The sequence below is a fragment of the Eschrichtius robustus genome, chromosome 5 (assembly GCF_028021215.1).
Source record: "Eschrichtius robustus isolate mEscRob2 chromosome 5, mEscRob2.pri, whole genome shotgun sequence".
NCBI classification, from domain to species: Eukaryota; Metazoa; Chordata; class Mammalia; order Artiodactyla; family Eschrichtiidae; genus Eschrichtius; species Eschrichtius robustus.
The window spans coordinates 74,030,477-74,042,744 of NC_090828.1; positions in this window are offsets into that span (position 1 = coordinate 74,030,477).

Below are 12,268 nucleotides of genomic sequence, written 5' to 3' on the forward strand. Positions count from 1 at the left end.
TTTTTAAAGCTTTGTAGTGGCTTACTATAAGTATGTATCATAATTTAGGGACTCACTATCCTATTGATAGATATTTAGGTTGTTTTCAACCTTGCATTTTTACATATAGCACTGCAATGAAAACCTTGCACATACATCACTTCACAGTTGGGTGAGGATATGTGCGGGAAATAGTCCTAGAATGGAATTGCAGAGTCAGAGGGTGTGGGCATTTGTAATTTTGCAATGTCATGTCAAATTGCCCTTCACAGACCTTGTACCAACTTCCAGTTTGACCATAATGCATGAGGGTAACTAATAGTATTCTTGATAATTTCACGTTCTTTTTCTACTCCCACATTATGTAAGTTTCATCTTCTGTAAAATGTCTCAAATTATTTCAGTAAAAAGAAAAACATAAGGCTTACACTTAGTTTCTGCTCCCTAGTCACATACACACATATACAGAATTTTTCCTGTTGCACGTTTTCACCTACTGTGCTTAGAGCTCCCCCTAACTTCCAAAGGAAGCTCAGAGGATACACGGTTTAAGGAGTGACTCTCAGCAAGTTAGTCCTGGTGGACCACCCAGCCAGCAGATGGTTGATCTCCAGGCCACTTACCACTAAGCCTTTCCGGGAGTTTCCAGTAACATCTTCTTCCTCCCTATCCCCAACCATCCCTCCCCTCAGTCCACTGTCAGGCATGCCCACCACAAAGCCCCCTGACTCCAGCCTTCCTAGTGGACCAATTCCATCTTTGCTGCCATGCCACTCTATTTCTTCTTCACATTTCTTTGGGAGGTTAATGGCTTTGTGGAAATCTAAAACAGCCCCTCTTCAGGAAGTGGTAAAGTCTCTTGGAATAATAGAAACCAGCCTTGAAAGAGCTCTTGAATTCATCAGCATTTTCAATTAATTAAAAACCTTAGAGAAGTAATGATATGCATAAAAATTCAAGATGGTAGAATGAGCAGTGACCAAAACCTGGTAAATTAATATGGATACTGTAAACTTTAAGTATGAACAATAAAAAAAAAAAAATCTAAAGGACAAACAGAAGCACCTTCCTCCATCTCTCTTCTTCACAAATTCACACCCTTTTCTTCCTTTAAATTATTTTTAGATATCAATTATGTAGCAAAGAAGAAGAACCAGAAGCAGAAGAGCCAGAACTGCTCCTCTTCTTAGTAATAAGGCTTTGTCTTCACAGGAACTCAAGTTCAGTTCAGAAACTTTCAAACGTGGTTTTAAAGGCTCTTGTGAGTCAACTGTTAGTGAATCACACAAAAGGGGCCTTTATTAATAAGCATATTCTCTTCATTATAAAGAAATGAAAGCCTCAGAATAATCTGCCAACTGTTTAAAGAGAAAACAAAAAACAACGTGGTAAACATATCAGGACTTGAGCTGTCTAGGTAATTGGTTGTTTCTGTGCACCTGGTTCCAAAGACAATATTTAATGTGTAATCTGTTTCATTTTGCTTGGGGAAGTAAGTGTAACTCTACCCCCTGGATCACATCTGCATTAAAATTAGGGGAGGCAGTCTTGTTTCAGTGAGTGGAAATTTATGCACATGAGTTGTCTTTTACATGGAGACAGCAATTATACCCCTCGAAATGCAGTCTGTGGGAGAAAATGACATATTCAATGCTGGGGAACAAAAGCCTAATGCGAAGGGGACATTAACAAGGTTGGGAACCCCTTCCCAACAATTAACATGATCATTTACAAAATCTGCAATGTATAAAATTATTTTAAAAACATGTTTTTCAAAACAATGTGTTTTTTCTCCTTCCTTCTCAAAAAAAAAAAAAAAATGAAAGAAAGAAAAACAGATTCAGCAGCAGCCATGCAGAATCTATTCCACTGTAACGCATATTTTTAAATTGCTTCAGATATGTTTAAGGACTGAAATAAACAAACTCCAGAGAGTGGTAGGTGACCCCTGGTTTAACAGCCTTATAAGGACTGAGGGGAAAATGTGGCCAAGAATTTTTCATTTTTATGTGAGGAAGTTGTGGTGTTTGAAAGTAACAATTCCTAATCAGAGTTCTTGAACTCAGGAAGATTGCATACAGTGTATGCAAATAAAAGTCTTTATTAGCTAAAACTAGTTTTAAAAAAATGATTTGTTGGTTGACTTATTAAAAAGGACAAAGCTGGAGCCATTAAAATTGGATTTAAGTTTTTGTTTCTTCTCTCCGTCTTCTCTGGAGACTGTAAGAAAGGGATGAGGGAAGATATGTTTTTGGCCCTCATTTCCCTTGTGTTTTCTCTACCTTCATGCTTCCTGGGAACATATGAACCACCAATGATCACATTTTATCTCATGTACTAATTGTATCACCAGTAGAAAATTACACGCCCTGCTCAACTAAAATAGGTTTTTGTAAATCAATTTGTTTTCGAGGTTTTCTAAGTTTTTAATGCCTGATCTTAATTTTTGGTGCATTTTTGTTTGAATAGTTTTGCTTCAAATTCCAAGCACTAGTACGTTTTATTAATCTGCTATGAGTTTTTATTTTATTTTGATTTTTGATAACTTAAGTCTTTCAATTAGTTTTGGTATATTTTCAGAAAGTAACATTTATAGAGCAACTTCAGTGGGCCAGGCATTGGGGAAATGCGAGCTGCAAATTCTAAATCCTGACTAACTTTTAGAAAATAGTAGGAATTTTAAATGTGAATAAACATAGAAGAAATAAAGTTTAAAATGTTTCTAATATTTTCTGAACCACTAGAACATTGAAATCATAGATATTGTAAAACAGCATGACAACATGATATATGGGAAAGGGCATGATAGAATGGGGTTAGGAGCTCTGAATTCTACTGTATATTGATTAACTACCTCTTTTGGGGGAATTCACTCAAGTTCTTTAAGCCTCTATTTCTTCTACAGTTAAAAAGTAAAATGGATGTGGAGCCCATTGACCTGGTCTCCCCAACAGATCAATGGCATCGACATCACCACCACCACCACCACCAAGAACAAAAATGGGTGGGGTTGGGGTAGGGAGGGAGGACTAAATGTTCTCAAAATTAAAAGAGACTTAATAAAAGGCCAAACAACTAAGTGATACAAGCAGGTATTGTCTGGGTCCTGATTTGATGAAAGACCCTTTCTGAGAAAATCTAGGCAATTAGAATCTGAACTGGGGATGTACCAAGTAATCATTAATTTTAGAATCTGAACTGGGGATGTACCAAGTAATCATTAATTTTGTTAGGTATGTTAGTGGCATTACGGTTGGGTAAGAAAATGTCCATATGTTTTAGAGATGCTTGCTGAAATCTGTAGGAATGGAATGATATGACGGCTGAAGTTTACTTCTAAATAAGACCCCCTCCCCCCACCAAAAAAAAAGGGGGTGTGAAAGGGGGCATGGGAAATAGATGAATCAAGTCTGGCCTAATCTTGATCATTGTTCGACCTGGTGATAGGTATATGGGGTTCATTATTCTATTTTTTTTCTTTTATGTTTATGTTTGAAAGTTTTCATTAAAAAGTAACCATAACATCATGAAATCCTCAAAAAAACAGGAAAAAGAACAAGAAAAGTGGAGTTGTACTAAATTTTTCTAAATTCTTTTCAAAATAGAAAACCCCATCATTCTATTTCAAAGTCTGAACAATGATCACTGTAAAAATATAAAGCAATTTTTGTTTTGATTTTTAAAATCAAATAGTATCCAATTAAGGCTGTGTTCTGATTATTACATTTTACTGGTACCTAATACATAACTAACTGCAAATCAACTAGAAGCAGACAATTCACAGTAGAAGAACTTCTGATGAACGTTTGATTTGTCAACAAATCTTTGCTTGATTTGTCAACAGGGAACCCCGACCTTTAGCAGCAATAGAGTAAGCTTTTCTAAATTGAAAGCTCATCTCAGCTCTTTGAGAGGTTGTATGGAATGGCCTTTGCTGTGTGTTCACTCAGATCAATAAATTGCCTTTTTCCTCCCTCTTCACCAAACGGGTTACGTGGCCATTTTCTATCCAGGAATAATCACTGTCATCAATACTTTTTCCTTGCTGTTTGTGTATTTCTTTTCCCTTCCAAGGTCCTGAAGAGATTCAAATGTTTTCACATCCCACATGTTGAAACTCCAGTTTCTTAGCTGTGATCAGTATAACATCTTTAGCTGCTAAAGAATGATACGTTTGCTTTCTTCATTCCACATTGGATCTCTGTGTTAGAAACTGGAGGATTATTTGGTAACCTTTTGTATTCTGTGGTGAAGCACTGGGAGGAACTGAGTCATAGTTAATCTTCAGACTGTTAATTAACACAACATTGTGAATCAACTATACTACAGTAAAAGAAAGTTAATATCACACACACAAAAATTCAGACTGTTCATTGGCTTAAAAACTCATGTTTGTCAAAAAGAAAGATGGAGTGAGACTTGAGTGCATTTTATATATCCTAGTATATTTGGCCCAGTGTTGATGTTACCTTTTACAGGGGTGGGTGAACTTGGCTGAACACAAGTTACCTGGCAACTTAGGAAAATCAAAGCTTATTAAAACAGTTTTTATATTATTGGTAGTAAATACAGTATTATTTTGGGAGCTTTAGAATGAAATTGTTGAACTGTTTTATCAAACTGCAAGGAACTTAGCAGAAGTTAGCAATTTCTTAAGTAAAATAGGAAAGAGTCCCTGTAAAGGCAGCCAGTCCCACTGCAGAAATGTGAGAAATAATAAGTGGAAACCAAGTCAATCTTTAAAAGTTGTTTATAGATTGGAATTTCTACCTGGTCAATGCTCAGCAGGAAAGAAGAATAGAAAGCTCTTTATACGCTTATCAATAAAAATAACACTAACATTCCAATGGAATAATAGGTAAAGGGCATTAACTGAAAAGAAAATTAGAAAAATACAAACAGTTGATATATTTTTGAGCAAGGTACAACCTCATTAGCAATCAAGAGGATGTAAATTAAAACACAGAAGTTTTTAAATTTCCAAATTGGCAAGGATAATAGAGGGTGTGGTGACAAAGACAGCAAAGGGTATGGTGAGATGGACAAGCTACTGGAAGCAGTTCAAATTACTTAGCAATTGGAAATATGATCTAGATTCCTACTTTGAGGAACCTATCCTAAGGAAATAATGAGATGCTGTAAAAGGTTGTGGTCTATCCATAGGCTTAAATCAGTCAAAAAAATCATACTCTCAGAGAATATCTAATGACTTGGGAAAACGCTAATAATATAACTAAGACAAGTAGGAGAAAACTATGCTTATTTCCTTGTAATATATAAATATGCACAGAAAAGACCAAGAGAAAATTATCCAAAATTTATATCTATTTATATCAGAAATAGTAAAATTAAGTGATTTTTATCTCCTTTGAAATACTTTTCTCTATTTCCTCTGTATATTTTCATAGTGAATATTGCATTATTTTAATTTTCTTTCTAATAGATTTGTTTATTTTTATTATAACAGTACCAATTAATTTAAAATTTTTAGGAAATACAACATAAGAATAAAAAGTGTAAATATGGTGAGCTAATGTGTACAAGGGTATCTTTTGGAGGTAATGAAAATGTTTTAAAATTGATTGTAGTGATGGCTCCGTGAATATACTAAAAACCATTGAATTGTACACTCAAATGGGTTAATTGTATGGTATGTGACTTTAACCTCAATAAACTTGCTATAAAAACCAAAAAAGTATAAAGATCACCCGCATTGCCAAGATTACCACTGACAGCATCTTATTGCATATCTTCCAAACTCATTTCTGTGCATCATACATATCTGTTTAAAAATTAAAAATCAGATCATACCATGCATATCATTTAAAAAGCATTTTTAATTACAACATGTGTAACTTTATAATCAGAAAGTATAAATGGACCTAAAGGTGATTAGGACAGCCGAGTTCCGAATCCAGCCTTACCTTAAGGAGTTGTGAGACCTTGAGGAATCGCATGACTTTTCAGCAATAAACTTTTTCCTTGTAAAAGGTAGAGCTGGGACTAGATGAGATTTTGGTCCCTTCCAGTCTTACTTCTGTGAATCTATATTTACTTGAAGGGGGGAACAATAATAGTAGTAAAACTTGTAATTACTTCATTGTAATAGTAAAGACTATTTAACAATAGGGCCTAGTATTATTGGTATGGTGATAAATAAAGGAAGCAAAGGACAGAAGAGTGCACAATGTATAGTTTAAAATGTCTACAATGTTTCTGTAAGGACACGTAGAAGCGGCATTAAGAGGATGGGTGGCTGGGAAAATGGTGATTCTGGAACTTACTTTTTGTTATACAATATATCCTTTTGTATTTGCATACTTTGTATCTTTTTTTTAAACAAAATAATTATTAGGGGAAAAAATCTTGTTAACAAAGGAGTACAGATGTCTTGGGTGTAATGATAAATGACTTCAAGCAAACTTGTCACTCACTCCTTTGCTTAAACCCCTTTAATCACTTCCCTGGCTCTGTTCTTGTGAGACCTGCATGAATGGGCTGGGCCACCTCAGTCTTCTCTGGTCACTTCATCGTATGCTCCTTCCACTCCAGTGCCACTGGCCTTCTGTTAGTTCCTAGAGAATCTTAAGCTCTTCGTCCCCCAAAATGTCAAACACAGCATCAACAATTTCAGATAATAAGCTTCTTAGTAATTCTAACTTGAGTCGTGGAATTTTGAAACTGAGAGACCTCTGAAACGCAATTCACCCCTCAGTTTCCACCTAAGGAGAAGCTAGGCTCTGCAATCTGAAGTTACCTGCCTAAGGTCACATAGCTAGTCCTTGGCTGTATGTAATTAACCTTACTTAGCAGCTGATCTCTGGAGTTTCATTAAACAAAAGTAGGTTAATAAAAAGGAAGCCTTTGGATTTTAGATACTGGTAGAGTAGGGCTACACTAGGACTTGGAAAATTAATTTGATTTCTTATCCATGAAAATGTCTTCATGATGCCAGTGTTCGGAGGGACCAGTCAGGCAAAGGAATGTTCCTTAAAAACAAAAAGCCACTGTAATGCTGGATTCTACCAAGAACTACACAGTTATATTCAAAATACATTTGTTTAATTTGAGGAAGGAATTGATTTGGTTGTCCTGAGGGCATTCATCCACGGGAGTAGCTTTTAAAAATCCACATCTCTACAATGTAGCAAAATTAACCATAGTTAAGCGAATTAGAAACTCAAGCAGCTTCAGAATGTGTGCAAGAGGGAGCACAGGGCTGATGGGCATCTAGCCCTCAAGGTTGCAAGGAAATGAGTCACAAAGAGACTGAGATGCAGGCAAAGAATGAGACAAGGCTCTGAGGCCTCTGGGAAATTTTCTTCTGAAAGATATGGACCTACCAGCAGAGCACAAAAATGCCTAATTTGAATTCTATTCTCTAATTCCTAACTCCCGCTTCACACATATAAGTCCATATACATTCCTCACCAGTTAGGTTTGTTCCATGATCGTCAGACCCTTTAAAAATATATGCATTTCTATTTTTATAATGATTATTTCTGCTTATGAAAGTAATATAGAAAACTTACAACATACAGACATGTGTAAAGAAGAAAATAAGTCAACCCTATCCATGATTCAACGATAATTACCACACATCTGAAATAATTTCCTTCTAGTCTTTCATCTTTGTGTATATGTGAGTGTGAGGGATTCGTGTGTTTATAAGAGTCATGGAATTGGAATATTATCTTTGTATCCTATTTTTTCAACTTACGCTTTATTGTTGGCATTTCCAAAATTATTAGATGATGGTCATTCTTTTATATAAATCTTTGTGTGATTGATGATTATTTTCATAGAATAAATTCCTGAAATGGGATTAAAGTATCAGGGTATAAATATTTTTAAGGTATTTGATACATATCATTTAATTATCTTCAAGAAACTGCTTTCCAGTTTACAGTCTCCACAGCAACTGAATGTCCTTTAAAAGTCAATCTTACCCACAGATAAGATGCTCAATTGCTGACAAATTGTGTAAAACATTTTATCTCAGTTTTGTTTGCACTACCCTTTCAATTTTTAGAGTAAACTTTTTCCTAATGTTCATATGTAAAATTTATTTTTCCTTGTCTGTTATGACATCTACCCAACTTTCTATTAAAAGGTACATTTTGTTGATTTGTAAGTTTTTTTTAATATATTAAAGATTTTAACCCTTTTGAGTATATGTTGTAAGTAGCTTCACTACTTGGCTCCCCCCACCCCCTTTTATTTGTTTGCTTGTTCCCTAAGACATTTTAAGGAAAAAAATTTACATAGTCAAGCCAACCAATCTTTTTTATTTCTTCCATAGCTTTTATTTAGAAAGTCCTTTCTGGGAATTCCCTGGCGGTCCAGTGGTTAAGAATTGGCATTTTCACTGCTGTGGGCCTGGGTTCGATTCCTGGTCTGGGATCCTGCAAGCCCTGTGGTACAGACAAAAAAAGTCCTTTCCTCATCCAAAGGTATCTACCTATATTTGCTTTGAGTTAATTTATAATCTAAAAAATATGTTTAACTCTTTATTTCTTCTGGAAATCTTTTCAGGAATGGTGTGAGAAGATGCAATAATAGGATTTTGTCCAAGTGCCTCAACATTGTTTAATGAATAATCTTTCCTTTCTGCAATCGTTTTGTAATGCCTCTTTTATCACATGGTTGGCTCATAGCCGCGCACTGGTTTGCATGTAACCCGCTGTGCCAGGAATCACTGGATGAACTTTCCCAAGTGGGAAGTGGCTGTAGCTCCCACAGTTCTTTGAATATGGTGGATGGCCAATAAAGTCTTGTATGAAATGAACAATTAACGAGTCATTCATACACCTGGGAAAGTTTAACTGGAAGATAAACAAGTGTCTGTCCTAACTGGTTAAATGTTTACCTTTTGAGGAAAAGCGTGCCAGTCCTGATAGGATTTTTAGTGACCCTTTCAGGTTATGATTTCCCTTCTACCTCTTACTGTTCTGAGCCAGTCATTTCAATCTTTGGAACATAATACTGGTTTCTTATGGGCCTCAGTATTAGGACTAAATTCTAGATCTCAGGGTCTTTTAATTCATCATTCGCCAGGAATAGTTACGATGCAGCTTGGTCAGTATTTCCCACACTTGAGTAATGTATGGACACCTTCAAAAGGAAAAAAAATTCCATGGACCTTCAGTGATGCCTTAAATAATTTTTATACAATTTCATTTAAATAAACTGCATGTTCTTTATAGGTACGTAGCAAAAAAGGGTAGTGGACTCATGGTTGTATGGTAGACATTTATATGGTCCAGAATATGCATCATATTAATTAGTTTAATATGATATTAACTTCTTTAAAAAATATTGTAACTGAAGCAAAAGAACAAATTTCATAGAGAACTTGGAGATCCCCTAAGAGTATGTGTCCTAGTTCCAGTCTAACAAAACAGAAATGGGAGAATTGCTTTACCATAAACCACATCCAGCCCTCAAACTGTGCGCTTTTTCTAAGCAGTTTGGATGCCTACCCAGCCTTCAACGCTCAACTTCAATGTGAACGACCACTCAACTAGATGTAAACTAATCTCCATATGCTTGTAACCATTACACAACTGTACAACCAAAACTAAATATGAACAAAACTATAAAACCAATGCTTCAAATAACTTTATTTAATAAGACAGATGATATTGTCTTGCTGAACAAAAATGTCTGCTTGCATTGTAAACATGGTACTATTGCCTGCTGGGAGCAGGGATATTTTTTTGGTTCTACATGCCCAAATCAAATGAACAGACTTATCAGAATTTGTTTGTTCATTCCTTCAACCATTAATCTTTAGTTTTCTTCCAGAAACCTCTAGAAATTTAATTGCAGCACATCAATCCATCATGATTCTCATCAACACCAGCTCTCAAACATCTCACCAATATTCTTCTAAAGAATTTGCTTGTAAAAGTTGATATACATAACTAAGCTGAATTTTGCTTTATAGGTTTTAATAAGCCATGTTCCTTTATACCATTATGAAAGGAAAACACTCTGGGAGCCAAAAAGAAATGGCTTTAAGATGAGAGAAAATCACTCACTATAGTTACTTAGATATTTTAAATGAAATCATTTCTAAAAATTATAATTTATATTCTGTATCACTTACAACCTGCAAAATTTTATGGAATAAATTTCCCCAATTTTATAGGAAAATATTGTACAGGACTCTTAGGTTGCTCAAGATTCTGTTTCCTAATAGTTTTTGAAAGCTGTTGACTTTTAGAAATGAACATGTTGATCTGGGCGTAAAGGAGGAGGATATGCAGAAAACAGAAGAGTTGCCAATTCACAATGCAGCAGGCAATTAATTAACAAGAGTCCTGCTCCCTGAAACATACGATGGAAGAGATCTGGGAATCTGAGAAAAACAGAAGATGTATTTCCTCCAAGTTACTTTACTAGTGTGATTTTCCACCAGAGTTAAATCAGTGGGTTAGATGTTGGGGTGAGCTGTGGTTCTCAATGGGCAGTGATTTTGCTTCCTTCCACCTCCCTAGACATTGGGCAATGTCTGGAGACATTTTTGGTTGTCATGACTGTGGAGGGAGTCCTATTTACATGTAATGGATAGAGGTCAAGGATGCTGCAAAACCTCTTACATTGCACAGGACAGCACCCCACAATAATTATCCAACCAAAGATGTCTATAGCACCAAGGTTGAGAAACCCTGGGTTAAGGTATCCAAGCCAAAGGACTGTATTTGGGCTATATTCTTGCATTGGTGGGCCTTGTGTTAAGGGCTGTATCCTTGTGTATCCTCCTGTTTTATACACACACACAAACACACACACACACACACACACACTCTATCAATTTATCTATGTTACAAGGCTGCAAGAAGTACCCAGAATCCTCCCAGAGAGTCTCCTGGAATACAACTTAGTTTACATGAGGGTTGAGTTAGAGGATTCTGCATTGAGCCAGCCACACAATAAGACCACTGTGAAGTTAGAGATAAAAGGAACAGTCAAAAGCTTAACAGGATTCATTAGTTCATTTATTGACTTACTCAGCAAACCTTCATTGAGTGCTCACATGTGCTACTCTGCTAGGCATGATGATACGTGGTGGACACAACCAAACTTGGTTTCTGCCCTCTTGGAGCTTACAGCCTAGAGGATACTACAAGACAGCTTACCAAGAAGAGGTCAGTAACATGAGGACGCTGTAAATGGACCCGACCGAGGAATATTTACACAGCAGCTTGAGAAGCTCCCACATGTGTGTAATCTCATTTGAACCGCACAACAAACCTCATGAGACAGGCTATATTCCCTCTTAAAGAGGGTAAAAATGTGCCCAAGGTCACACAGTTTGTAAGTGGCAGGGCTGACGCTTCAGCCAAGTGACACTGAGGTCCCTGCCACATTGTTCTACAGAGCCAGAATACATACAGGCACTCTTGCTTGACTGACCTGTAATTTCCTCTCCTGATTCCCACCAGTCATACAGGTACAAAGCCCTTCCCCTTATGGAAAAATGCCCCCAGCCTTCTACATCTTCTTGCTTGTATAGTACCTGGGGATTCTTTTCTAGGGGTTTCATGTATATTTGCCTTGTGTTTCTAATTAGATTGTGAACTCCTGACCTTCAGGGACCAGGTCTTCCATTTTCTTTGCAGCCTTTTGCAGTACTGCAGACAGTCACCCAGTAAATGCCTGCTGCATGAATGAACCTGTAGAGATAAAAATACCTTATGGTATTCCCATTTATTAGCTTCACGCTTTTATTTGGCTTTGTGATAGAACTGTGCATTCTAAACTTCTAGAGGGCAGAGAAAATGGCTTGGTGCTTTCCTTACACTCAGCAGGCACCATGCAAAATTTGATCCTCACATGCCTTTTTGATGCTCTGGATAATATTAGCACACTGGTGTGTTTTGTGTATCTAAGGACCGAGGTTGTCAGCCTCTCTGTGGCGAGGAATGTCCCTTCCTATCCACTGTAAGCTCTCATGGCGCCTAGGACAGGGCTAGATTACCGCAGAACCCCCTCCCCACGCCCCAAATGCATATTTTTATTACTAAGGAGGCGGACTGCAAAAATGGCAAGCTCTTGCATAAACCCAGACCTTGCGAGGAAATAAGCGAAGTGGAAGGGGATCGAAGACAGGTCAGAAATGGCCTGGATGAGAATGCCGAGGCTTCTCTCCGAGAATCCAGCCTAAGTCTGCCAAGCTGGACTCCAGCCGCACGCCGCCCGAAGTCCCGAGCCCGGGAGGCAGCCCGCCCACCCGCCGGCCCGCCGGCCCGCCCGCCCCCGGGAGCTGTCCAGACGGCCCCGC